We start from the raw sequence: 12,914 nt of genomic DNA on the forward strand, positions 1-12,914 counted from the left end.
CTTGAGGAATCTTACCCGTCTCTGGCTAACCAGTCATCTTCTGGGGCCATACAGGGAAATGTAAAGTTGGTAAGTGAGAGAGAAGCCTTATTGTTTGAAAAGGTTATCTTTTTATTTCTTACTTGATCTCTGTTTTTATTTGGTCATTGATCCATTGTTATTTAGGATCATGTTGTTAAGCCTTCATGTATTTATGGGCTTTTTGTTTCTTTGTATAATTTATTTCTAGTTTCATACCTTTGTTGTCTAAGAAGCTGATTGGCACAATTTCAATCTTTTTGAATTTACTGAGGCTCTTTCTGTGTCTTTGTATATGACCTGTTCTGGAAAACGTTCCACGTACATTTGAGAAGAATGTGTATCCTGCGCTTTTGGGTGGAGTATTTTGTACATGTCTGTTAGGTCCATCTGTTCTAACACATTGTTCAGTTCCTCTGTCTCCTTTCTTATTTTCAGTCTGGTTGATCTGTCTTTTGGAGTAAGTGGTATGTTGAAGCCTCCTAGAATGAATGCATTGCATTCTATTTCCCCCTTTAATTCTGTTAGTATTTGTTGCACATATGTAGGTGATCCTGTGTTAGGTGCATAGATATTTATAAGGGTTATATCCTCTTGTTGGACTGACCCCTTTATCATTATGTAATGTCTTTCTTTGTCTCTTGTAACTTTCTTTGTTTTGAAGTCTATTTTGTCTGATACAAGTACTGCCAGTTCTGCTTTTTCCTCCCTATTATTTGTGTGAAATATCTTTTTCCATCCCTTCACTTTTAGTCTGTATGTCTTTGGGTTTGAAGTGAGTCTCCAGTAGGATCTTATAGATGGGTCTTGTTTTTTAATCCATTCTGTAACTCTGTGTCTTTTGATTGGTGCATTCAATCCATTTACATTTAGGGTGATTGTCGATAGATATGTACTTATTGCCATTGCAGGCTTTAGATTCATGGTTAACAAAGGTTCAAGGGCAGCTTTCTTACTATCTAACAGTGTAACTTAACTTGCTGTTATGCTATTTTAAACACAATCTAAAGGTTCTTTTTTTTCTCCCTTCTTCTTCCTCCTCCACTCTTTATATATCAGGTGTCATATTCTGTACTTTTTGTGTATCCCTTGACTGACTTTGGGGGTAGTTGATTTAATTTTGCATTTGCTTAGTAATTAATTGGGCTACTTCCTTTACTGCGATTTCATTTTCTCTGGTGACACCTATTTAGCCTTAGGAGCACTCCCATCTGCAGCAGTTTCTTTATAGCAGATGGTTTGTGGGAGATAAATTCCCTCAACTTTTGCTTATCTGGATATTGTTTAATCCCTGCTTCAAATTTAAATGATTATCTTGCTGGGTAGAGTATTCTTGGTTGGAGGCCCTTCGGTTTCATTGCATTAAATATATCATGCCTTTCTCTTTTGGCCTATAAGGTTTCTGCTGAGAAATCTGATGATAGCCAGATCAGCTTTCCTTTGTACATGATCTTTTTTCTCTCTCTGGCTGCTTTTAGTACTCTCTTCTTGTCCTTGATCTTTGTCATTTTAATTATTATGTCTTGGTGTTCTCCTCCTTGGGTCCCTTGTGTTGGAAGATCTGTGCACTCCCATGACCTGAGAGACTATTTCCTTCCCCTGATTAGGGATGTTTTCAGTAATTACTTCCTCAAAGAGACTTTCTATCCCTTTTTCTCTCTTCTTCTTCTTCTGGTACCTGTATAATGCGAATATTGTTCCATTTGGATTGGTCGCACAGTTCTCTTATTATTCTCTCATTCCTACAGATCCTTTTTTCTGTCTGTGCCTTGGCTTCTTTGTTTTCCTGTTCTCTAATTTCTATTTCATTTACTGCCTCTTCTACCTCATCTAATCTACTTTTAAATCCCTCCATTGTATGTTTCATTTCAGATACTGTATTTTTCAGTTTCTATCTTCCTTGAAGTCCTCCCTGAGACCCTGAATATTGTTCTGTAGCTCCGTGAACATGTTTATGATTTTTATTTTGAAATCTTTATCAAGAAGATTGATTATTTCAGTTTCTCTTAGCCCTCTTTCTGGTGTTCACTGAGTTTTTGTTTGTATAAAATATTTTTCTGTTTTGTTTTTCTAGTGATTCCTATGGAATAATAGCTTTGTGCAAGCAGTGCCCTCTAGTGCCCAGAATCTCTACTCTATGGAGCTGCCAAGCACCTAGAGCACTGGCAGGGGTGGCAAGTGAGCTGTACCGGTGCCTGCCAGGAGGAAAGTGCTATTTCCTGCTTCCCAGTTGCAATGCCTGCCTCCACTGCCAGGTCCAGTGGGCTGAGTGCACAGGAAGGTGCCTCTGTGTTATGCCCCTATAGCTGCCATAGGTGGGGCCACCCTCCAGCTGGCTTGTTGTGATGGCAGGGGCATCAGGTGTGCTGACCTGGTGCCTGCTGGGAGGAAGGAGTGGCAGACTGCATATTGCAGTGGGGGTCATTGGGGCTACATTGCCTGCAGGGGGTTGGAGCATCTGAAGCTCCTGAAGGTTCCCAAACTGTTGGGTTAGGTGTGCTGGGATCATTTTGTTCACCTGCCCTTTCTTCTGAGCAGCAAGCTCTATGTAATCTTTGCCCTTTTAGCACCCCTCTTGCTGTTGGGAAGTCTTTCAAAGTGCCCACCTTTATTTTGTACTGGATCAGCTGGTTGTGTGTACCTGTTCTCAACAAGCAGCTGGAATCTCAGCCTCTCCGTGTATTCTACCTATCTTTGCTTTCCAACCGCACTAATTTCCAGAGTACCATGTAATGTGGGCTCATGCTCCCAGAGCAGATCTCCAGGGCTGAGTGTTTAGCAGTCCTGGGCTTCTACGCCCTCCCTGCTCCATTTCTCTTCCTCCTGCCTGTGAGTTGGGGTTGGGGGAGGACTTGGGTCCCACCGGATCACAGCTTTGCTACTTTACCCTTTTCTGTGAGGTCTTACGTTTTCCCCAGATGTAGGCAGTCTGTTCTGCAGTCTTTGGGTCACTCTTTCAGGATTAGTTGTATTTGCTGTATTTTCATGTTATATGTGGTTCTGGGGGGGAAGTTTCTGCCTCACTTCTCAAGCCGCCATCTTTTTCCCCCTGCCCCGTGATTAGTGATTTCAATGAGCAAATCATATTTATTTCTTTTGAAATACAGGGGAAAACTCCCCTTTTTCATGTTCATTTTTCTCTCAAGGAATCTATTGGTTTTTATTTTTTAACTTTTTTCCAGTTGTATTGGGCTATAAATGACATATAATTGTATTAGTTTAAGGTGTACAACATACTGATTTGATATATTATTTCTTACGAGAGGTGCACCATACATCTAGTTAACATCCATCATCTCACACAGTTACAATTGTTTTTCCTGTGATGAGAACTGCTAAGATCTACTGTCATAGCAACTTTCAACTACATAACACTATATTGGTAATGACTGTCACCATGCTGTACATTACATTTTTAAGTGTCAAAGTGGTGAAATATTCTCAGAGGTGACAGTGTGCTTTGCTGTGGGCTTGGGGAGTTTGTGGACACCTTGTTTCTAGCTTTCAATTTATTGTCCTCTTATTTGAACTTCCAGAGGGAGAGAAGATAAAGAGCCAGATGCATAGCCCTATAGGTTTGCTACTCAGTTGGTTGGGAAGAAGCTGGTGCCTGGTTGTTACTCATCAATTGTTGGGGAGGCAGGAAGGGGTAGATGACACCTGGTTTGTCCAAGAGTGAAATAGTCCATAATTGGAAGAGCTGGAGCTAGAAGAAAGACGTTTTCCCCAATGTGCCCACCCACGCTCCAGTGTAAAGTTCTTTCACAGTTCTGTACTGCCACGATGAAATCATGAAGTAGCCAGAGGTCACCTTCAATTGACCTAGAGTGGCCAAATGCATCTGCATCAGGTTAGACAGATTCTCCTCAGCTTGTGCTCAGGCCATAAAGGTGAAGCACACTTATAGGTGACATCATCAAAAACATCCTTAATGCTCCTCTCCAGCAGATATTCTTCTGAAGCAGTTGACGGGAACCAGCCTCACTGTACATGGCCTAACCATTCCTAGAAAGCGTCATGGCTGGAGGCAGTTGGTGTTGGCTCCTAAAAGCTAATTGTACACATGTTCCCAACTCTGCATTCAATGGCATCAGGGTGATAGCCTGAAACTGGCCACAGTGCACATATTTATACCAGAGAAATTGGTAAACACTATAAATCAGATGTATTTCCTTCTCGAGACCCAGATGTTAAACATTTACCAGCATACACCACTCAAAGGCTGCTGTCCATGCCACAACATGCAAAACTAACATGTCATTATGTTGCCTCCACCCATCAGGTAAAGTGTTGCTAAGGTGACCCTCTATATTGAGAGGAGCCAAATATCACATATTGTCCTGTCTTTCCCCATCCAGGGAAAACAAGCCTCCTCACTAATTTCTGAGTCATTCTTCTCAAGATTCAGAGAGATGCTTATTATGCCATGACTCTCCACTCAAAGAAGGTCCATTGCCCCTATCACAGGCCTAAGATGATGCTGAGAGAAAAAGTCATTTGTTTTGATGGCTTCCTCCAGCACAGAACAGTTGGAAGTCTCAAATCAAAGTCAAGTTTTTCTCTCCCTTGTACAGTAGCTGTCTCCAGTCCTGACCGACAGTGGTCACAGGAGACACAAAAATTCACAGCCCAAGGAAAACTGTCTGCCAGCCTCATTTAACAACCAATTTGGCATCCCCACAACTGGTGGGGCTCCACAGAACAGCTGCCTTCAATCCACAGTTTACTGAACTAAAGACAGAGAATTGCTTATTCATTAATCAGAGGGAAAGGAGTCATCATTGACCAGGCATAGGAAAGAGGGGACCTGTAGCACCCTGGCACCTGAGACAGTCGGATGCCCACTGGGCTAAATCTTTCCAAATCTCTGGCGCACTGGTTGTGCTCTGCCTGGTACTAGTACACCTGCCTGGTTCTTCCTCTCTTCTGCTGCTAAATCCCCAAACAGTAGGGTACATGTTCACTAAACCTACCTAACATGGACGTGATCGGAACAGAAGAACTTATTAATGAGCCAAAGGGCACAACAGGGCCTGTTTCCATTATTAACTCTCGGTAGCTAGGGGCTGTGCAGAATTTTTAAGGTTTTTTCCATCACTGTAGTTTCACAGGTCCAGAGCATACCTGATACAACCACATTTGAAATAACATTTCTATAAACACCACAGTTAATGTCAGTTCTGGACAATGCAGGGAGGAAAACGACCAAGGTGATGCTCTAGTTAATAGTCTTCCAAGGAAACCATTCGCACCTCAGATGCTCACTCTTAGCTTTGTCTGAGAGAATCCCTAGGCTGTCTTTGGGTGACAAATAACCCCAGTGGCTCTTTCTATTCAAGTGTCAATCCTCCCTATTAAGACTAGAAAGGTATGGCTGTTACAGCAAGTGGACCTCTTAGCTCTGCCCCTGTTGGGCTTGTGCAGTAAGCAGGTGGGCTTCCCAAGAGGAAAGGTGATTTGCAACTGTGCTGCTCCTCCAGCAGGCTTTTCTCCTTATGAAAAAGGGTATAAAGGACTTCTAGCCTGGGGAACACATCTTATCTAATATCCTAGAAGAGACAAGACAGTGGACCCACTGATGACCAAAATCCTGGCACTCAGACTGTTTCAATAATCATCTGGTTCTAAGGAATAGAATCTACTCGAGCTTGTTTAAGTACAAGGATAAAACTCTCATGGGAGAGGAAGCTGTATAGATTCCAGGTTCAAGGAAGAACAGAAATAAAAAAGAAAGTTTTGAGAAGCTTAACACTAGATATACATGAATACTTACTCTGGTGTCCCACCATTTACTTGACTCAGTGGACCACTCTGAGTCTTTGTAGTGCTTGATTAAAATTTTGCAGAAAAGGAATGTAAGCCACCACCAGTCAGCCTCAGATTGACAACTTTGGGAATGCTGCCCATACCTGTCTCATTATACTGGGCAAAGCCATGTAGGACAGTTTCCCATTCTCAAGGTTAATAGCAAGGAACAAGGTAAGCTAGAACAGGAAACTGGCTGTGGAAAACAGATCCACTAGCATCTTTACTCAGTATCCTAACAAGTCATAGAGTAGTGCCATATAGCCTGCAGTTTATTTTTGAATGAATAGTAATCTGGATTTGCACATGATAAAATTCACCTCTGTAAATTTCACACACTACCATCATGTACACTGGCTCCAACTTACATCGAAAAATATATCTATGTACAAAGTTCAAGTAGCCAACCATTCTGTCATTTCAGCCATCCAATGGGATGATTCACTGTGAAAAAAAAATCAGCTGAGTCAAAATGGTTGAGCTGGTGATCTAGAGCTCACCCAAATTGGAAGGACAGAGGGATTTGACATTTGTGTGGCAAGATAAGTTATTGTGATGTTAATTGTGCTTACTTCTCACTTTTTTTCATTGCTAATTCTAGTTCAGGGGTCAGCAAATGTTTTTCTGTAAAGGACCAGATAGTCAATAATTCAGGCTATGCAGGCTTTATAGTCTCTGTCACAACCACTCAACTCTGACCTAGACTAGCCAAAGCAGACACAGATGATGTGTAAATGAATGAGTGTTCCAATAAAACTTTATTTACAAAAACAGGAGGCAAGATGGATTGGGTCTGCTAATTGTTGTTTGCCAACCTCTATTCTAGATCATTTCTCTTCCTCCCTCTTCAAATCTCTATTTCCTTTTAAATGTATACCATCAGAGGATGCAACCCACTACTCCGCCTTGTCATGGCCATCAACAAATGTCTAGTTTTCAGGCTTGGCTATGTTTGTCATTGATCCTGGCAACTTCTCCCTTGTGGAGAAGATCATTCACCCTACATTCTTGTTTCTCGGCTCCTGGAAGCCTTTACTTCCAATGAGGTTTTCCTCAATCTGCCCACTTTCTCCTAGGGTCTGTCATGTCCAATAACCAAACTACCTCCAAAATCTTGATTTCAAGACTCTCACTAACAATCAACTCCTCTTGCTCAAACCCACTTACTCTAGACACTGACAGTCCTTTGATTCACTGAGGTCCTGAGACTTCCAATCCATTGGCCATTCCACTTTTCTGCTGTCCACCAGTCCTGCCTCCCTGTCCTCCTATCCCTGCTTGCCCAGTTTGGACAGCAGTCACACCCTTGTATACTCCCCTAACTCCCTTGCCCCTCTCCCACTTCTGCACCCCTGCCCCAGCTGCATCTGAGTGCTGAGTGTGGCTGGAGGAGAAGCACAGTCATGACCACAGATCTCAAGTGGGACCTCTGCACGCCCAACAGGCCGACCACATTCCTCCGGTAAAGTTACCTTCTTCACTCTTGGAGACAACTGCTTTACACCTTCGCCATCTTCCAATGTCCCAAGTTACCTCCTCCTACTTGTACTTCCTGTCTCGTTGGGAAAACTGAAACTACCCAAGCCTGTACTTCCCTGGGCACGTGAACACTTACGGTGTGGGGTTGAAGGCTGGGGCTCCCTAAGGGCAGGCACCTACAATGTTAAGTGCCCGCTTTCCTGGTTTGAGTTTCTGAAAGTCACTGAGGGGATCAGGCTAGGTTTTCCCAGAGCTGGAAGGGAGAGGACGGTTGGAGACCTGGGCTGGAATTTGCTAACGTGGGGAGACATTAATTTCCCAAGACCGAAAGGGTGTGCAGCTTTAGGGCAGCTGCCAGAAGCAGGTGTTCAGGTCCTCTTCTCACACACCACCTTGGGGAAGCGGTACGGCATTAAAAGAGAATTGCCCTAGGGTCCCAGGCACCAGGGCTCCCGGCCTCGTTCCGGGCATTTGGTTATGTGATTGCCCCTGAGCTTCCTGTCTCCAAGGAACCACGTGGGCCTAGACAACGAACATTATCAGCACCCACCTCAACTAAAGACCAGGAGGTACTCCCTGCGTGTTCTGGACAACATAAGACCCTTGAGATCACTGCTTCAGTGGACCCCTTCAGTGGGGTCCACATCGTGACTGAGGCTGAATTTCCAGCCAGGCTGGTAGTGGTCTGGGACCAACTGAATTCACTTCAGAGAACTCAAGGAAATGGGCCATTCCTTTTATTTTATGATGAGGAATAAAATGCCCACCACTACATTTGATTCTGTACAATGCAAGTCAAAGAAATAAATGTCCCCTGGTGGCTTTCTGAAGTGCATTCTTATTTAAGGAAAATGCACAAAATGTGAATTGGATGAAAAACGGTGATACCATCCCCGTTTTTATGGTCATACCCCAATGTTTAAAATGTTAATATTTAGTCTTCCAACAGAGATATCTTCTAAGCCCATGAAGCTTACCCACCTAAAACCTGTGTTAAACTTCCCACAGGCTTGTAGAACCACCTGATTTCAGTGTACTCCAAAAAACCAAGCTTTCAAAAAGGGCATAAAAAGTGAAAAAAATGTCATATCACTGGGAGTGAGCAAAGAGGCCTTGGGTGGGGAGGAAAGTGAGAGAAAATCAATTCTACTTGCTTTGGCCCCACAATGGATTTTGCAAAGTGAAGGGTGGAAAACCAATCTTGGCAAATCAGTGAGAATTTATACACTTGAAGGTCGTGGAGGGTGAATCAGGCAGAAGGATGTTCTCTTCCATCACATCATGGAGGATACAGCATGAAGGCTGGACCCTTTCCTGTACTGAAAGGACTGTGCCAAGGATTTTTGTCGTGCTCCTCATCAAGATGAGCCCACAGCAGAAGCCAAGCCTGAAGGTGACTTCCTCAGTCCCGGCTCAAACACCCCGACGGTGGGACTGGAGTAAGACACCCCAGGTCCTGGGAGTGCCTGCTCTTAACTCACCAGAACTGGCCTTCGGATTACATCAACAGAACAGCCTCCTCCCTTAGCCTGCTTCCAGTGGGTGCCTCTGGCTTTTCGGGGCTGCTGGGCCACCAGATCAGACAGACCTCCAGCAGCTGTACAGTAAGGCCATGCTATGGTGAGTAGGGACTGGTGACTCCCAGTGACATCACCAGGGAATCAGACAGGAAACCAGAGAAAGGAAGGTAGGCCTGTCTAGGGCTAGGATTCCAACATATGAATTTTGGGGGACACAGTCCATGATGTACCTAGATTTATGAAGAGTCATGAAGGCCAGTGTAAGAGAGAATGGTGCTCACCCCCTAGGCAGGCATGCCAGTGACCTTGTACTTAGTGGGCAGGCTCCAAAGGGAATGGATTCAAGGCTGAGGATCCCCACTTCTTGGCCCCATCTTGGACCCTCATTTGCCATCGCCAAACGTCGATCTAGACTGCTGTGGTTAAAGGACCTATGTGGTCCCTGACTGAGCTGTATGACCTTGGGTAAGTTATTTGACCTCTCTGTGGCTGTTCCCTTAGTTGTAAAATGGATACAATAACACGCCTATATCATAGGATTATCATATGAGTTGATATTTGTGAAATTCTTAAGAGCCACACCTGGTGTAGAGTTAAGCACTATACACGTTTGATTAAATAACAAAAATAATCATTATCATGTTATATATCGGACTTCAGACAAAACACAAAAGTGATGGTCATTACCCATTAGCAGATATGGTAGGCAGAATTCTCAGACAGCCCCTAAATTGGGCCCCAGGTATATACACCCCTTGTGCCACTTATTCAATTAAACACTAATCTAGGCACTCATTTGACGGGAGTTTGTAGGTATAATTAAGGTCCCAAAACAGAGGATTATCCAGGAAGGCCTAACCTAATCAGGTGAACCCTTTTGAAGCACAGTTTCATCCATCTGGCCACAGCATAAGACTCCGGGAGACGCACTCCATCTGGCCTGCAGGAAAGCCGGCACCTGTGCTGTGCACTTCCTATGAAGGGGGCCACATGGCAAGAACTGTGGATGGTCCCTAGATGCCGAGAGTAGTCCTCAGCTGACAGCTAGCAGGAAACAGGGTTCTGCCAACAACCAGTGATCTTGGAAGAAGACCCCCCCAGGCCCCAGATGAGAACAGTAGCCTCAGCCGCAACCTAGATTTCAACCCTGAGAGACCCAGTCGAGCCGAGAATCCAGTCATGCCATGCCTGGACTTCAGGCCTACAGAAACTGTGAGATAATAAATTTGTGTTGCTTTAAGCCACCAAGTTTGTGATCATTTGTTATGCAGCAATAGAACACTAATACAGCAGGAAAGAAAAGAAAAAAACATACATATACAGCTAGCAAATGAGCAGCCAATTTTGTTCAAAGCCCAGGCAACTTCCTTTAAACCCTGCCAGATTACAGATAAAGATGTTGTCACTGACAAAGTCAGGATAACTCACAGTTCAGAAAAAAGTCAGTTGCCACACTGGGCTTGGTCCCCTGGCAAGGCGTTGTTCTCCACACACCTGTATCAATGGCAGGGCAAGGCTGACCCGCCTGCCCCAAGCGGCGGCAAGTTTGGGGGCTCCCAGGCTGGTTCAGGGGGCCAGGGGAAGGGCTGCGTGAGGGCCAGCCTCAACCTGACCTCATGTCGACCTTTGACCGACAGACCCAACTCCACCTCCACTTGCAAGACCTGCCGGGAAATTCACAGGGGTTTTAGGACCCAGGGACCAGAGCGCTGGGACTGATGGAAGAAAATGAGAAGGCAGAGTGTAATGGTTATGAGTCCTGGCGTCTGCATTAAACTCTGGATCCACCACCTGCTATCTGGGATTCTTTGCAAATTCCTTAGCCATCTGCATACCCATCTAGAAAATGGGGATAAGAATTGTGAAGATTTGAGGTAAGGCTTCTGAATCACCTGCACACGGGGGGGCTCGCCATTAGCAAGCCCTCTAAACTGGGTCGTTGTTTAAGTGCTTTTAATGCTGACTGGGTCTTATACTCAAGCCCTCCCCGGGGCTGCCCTCGGGTGACAAATGCCCACCCCAGTGCCCCAGAATGGACAGCTGAGTGCCCGGTTCCTGTTTTCTGAGCCCCAAGTGTCTGCTTAATGACTAACCACTCCAGCCTGGTGCGTGAAGTATCAGGCCACATCCATCAGCCCCAATACAAACCGAGAAGAGAGCCATCTCCCTTCCCTGGCCTGCTTTCTTCTGTCACTGTAACACGAATTGTGCTAGCCATAGGCACCACCTGGTCAGCGCTTCTACTGGATAAAACCAAGGCAATGCAGCAAGCCAACAGTATGAGACTGGGCCACAATCAACATGTTACGTTTGCACTCTAAAAACAGACAAAGTAATTACCATTTTCAAAAGATGGTTCCACAAGCCTAAAAATTTACATCCCTCATTCATGAAGGTGTGGGGGTCCATGAAACGTCACCCAACCAGCTTTGAGGAGACTTTATGAGGCTGAGCCAGATTGTGAAGATAAAGCAAAGGTCTATCCCGCTGTAAATATAACCACATCTACACTCATAAAAATAGCCTTCCTATTTAAATAGAATCTTCTTTATGAGCATTGCTAAGTGAGGTAATTTGAAGTTTTCCTAAATTGCAGTGAGGGAGGTGGTGGCAGTGTTTTCCTCTTTTGTGAGATGACCATCTATTACATGGATTTGCAAATTGGTTAATTGTCTGGAAGATGTAAGAAGAAAAATGCTATGCTATTAATTCTGTACAGTCCTGGGTTAAACTCAGAGGATTTGGCTAAGGGAAGATTAACATAGGCAAGAGTCTGTCTAATACATTTTATAAGAGAAACCAGGCTATTTTTTTAAACTAGTGTTTTCAGAAAGAAAACAATAGCAAAACGCCTACAGCTCCTCACTCCTTAGCAAATGATGCCCCCAACTAGAGTTTAAGATCCAGGTAGTCTATCTGTTCCTGGCTCCTTCGGTGTGGCCAGCCTGGTGCCTAGCATAGTGCCTGACACAGACACAGGCCCTCACTAAGCACTTCCTGAACAAATGAACTAACAAAATTTAATGAATTAGCAAGTGGCAGGATGCTGGTGTTCCTTTCCTGTCTAAATTCTGAGCAGCTATAAATGTAAACATGATCAGATCAAGGACAAAAAAGGAGCAGGGAGATGAGGTTCTATAGTCGCACTGGAATTTTGGGGTACATTGGAAGAAAAGGAGGAAACCTGGTGTTAATGGAATTTAGCACCATAAAGTTTTCATTCCAGAATGGAAATTTCCAGAGCCTATACTGTAAACCATCTTACAGTGGATCATTTATGGGGAGTAACCCTTTTGCTTAAGTGGCTATGTGGCAGTAGTGCCATCTGCTGGGTAACTAGTTGGGCATTTTAGAACAATATTCTAGAGCCTTTTTGTCATAATAGCAAATTGAACTTAGAATCACAGAAATTACACCAGAAATACCTTTAGAGATCATCTAGGCCGTATATCATCTTATAGGTAAGAATTTGCCATAAGTAGGTAAAATAGTTTCTTTCTATTGATGCAATGGAGCCCGGAATTTTCATCTTTCAGAGTAAAGACTGAAACTACAGCCATCATTGCTAAGTTGTATCACAGGCCTCATGTGAATCAGAAGCTGAGAGGCAGTTCAAGTCTATGTGTCAAGCATCCAAAGTGGGCTGTCCAACAGAAATTTTGGCAACAATGGAGCACCAGAACTTTCTGTGATCATCTGTATGTGTGGGTGCTGTCCCACACAGGAGCCTCTAGCCATGCATGGTTCTTAAACATCTGAAATGTGGCTAATGACAGTGAGGAACCAAGAAAATCTCAACATTGCCAAATGTCCCTTGGGGGTAGCTGAGAACCCCCCCAGTTGAGAACCACTGAGCTAGTAGCTATTGTATTGGACAGCATGGTTCTAGAATGTGCCTAACATGTACATGACATTTTGGTTGAGAAAAAGAACTGACCCCCATACTGTACTAGGCCAGTAGTGGCTTTGTCATAAGAACAAGGAAGGTTAAAAAGAAAGTCAGATGTAGACAAAGAAATGTCTTATCTTCCTTCTCACATCACAGAGATGGAGCCAACATGGTGATACTGGAAAATTCTGCCTCACTCCAAA

Source organism: Manis pentadactyla, chromosome X (assembly GCF_030020395.1).
Source record: "Manis pentadactyla isolate mManPen7 chromosome X, mManPen7.hap1, whole genome shotgun sequence".
Lineage (NCBI taxonomy): Eukaryota > Metazoa > Chordata > Mammalia > Pholidota > Manidae > Manis > Manis pentadactyla.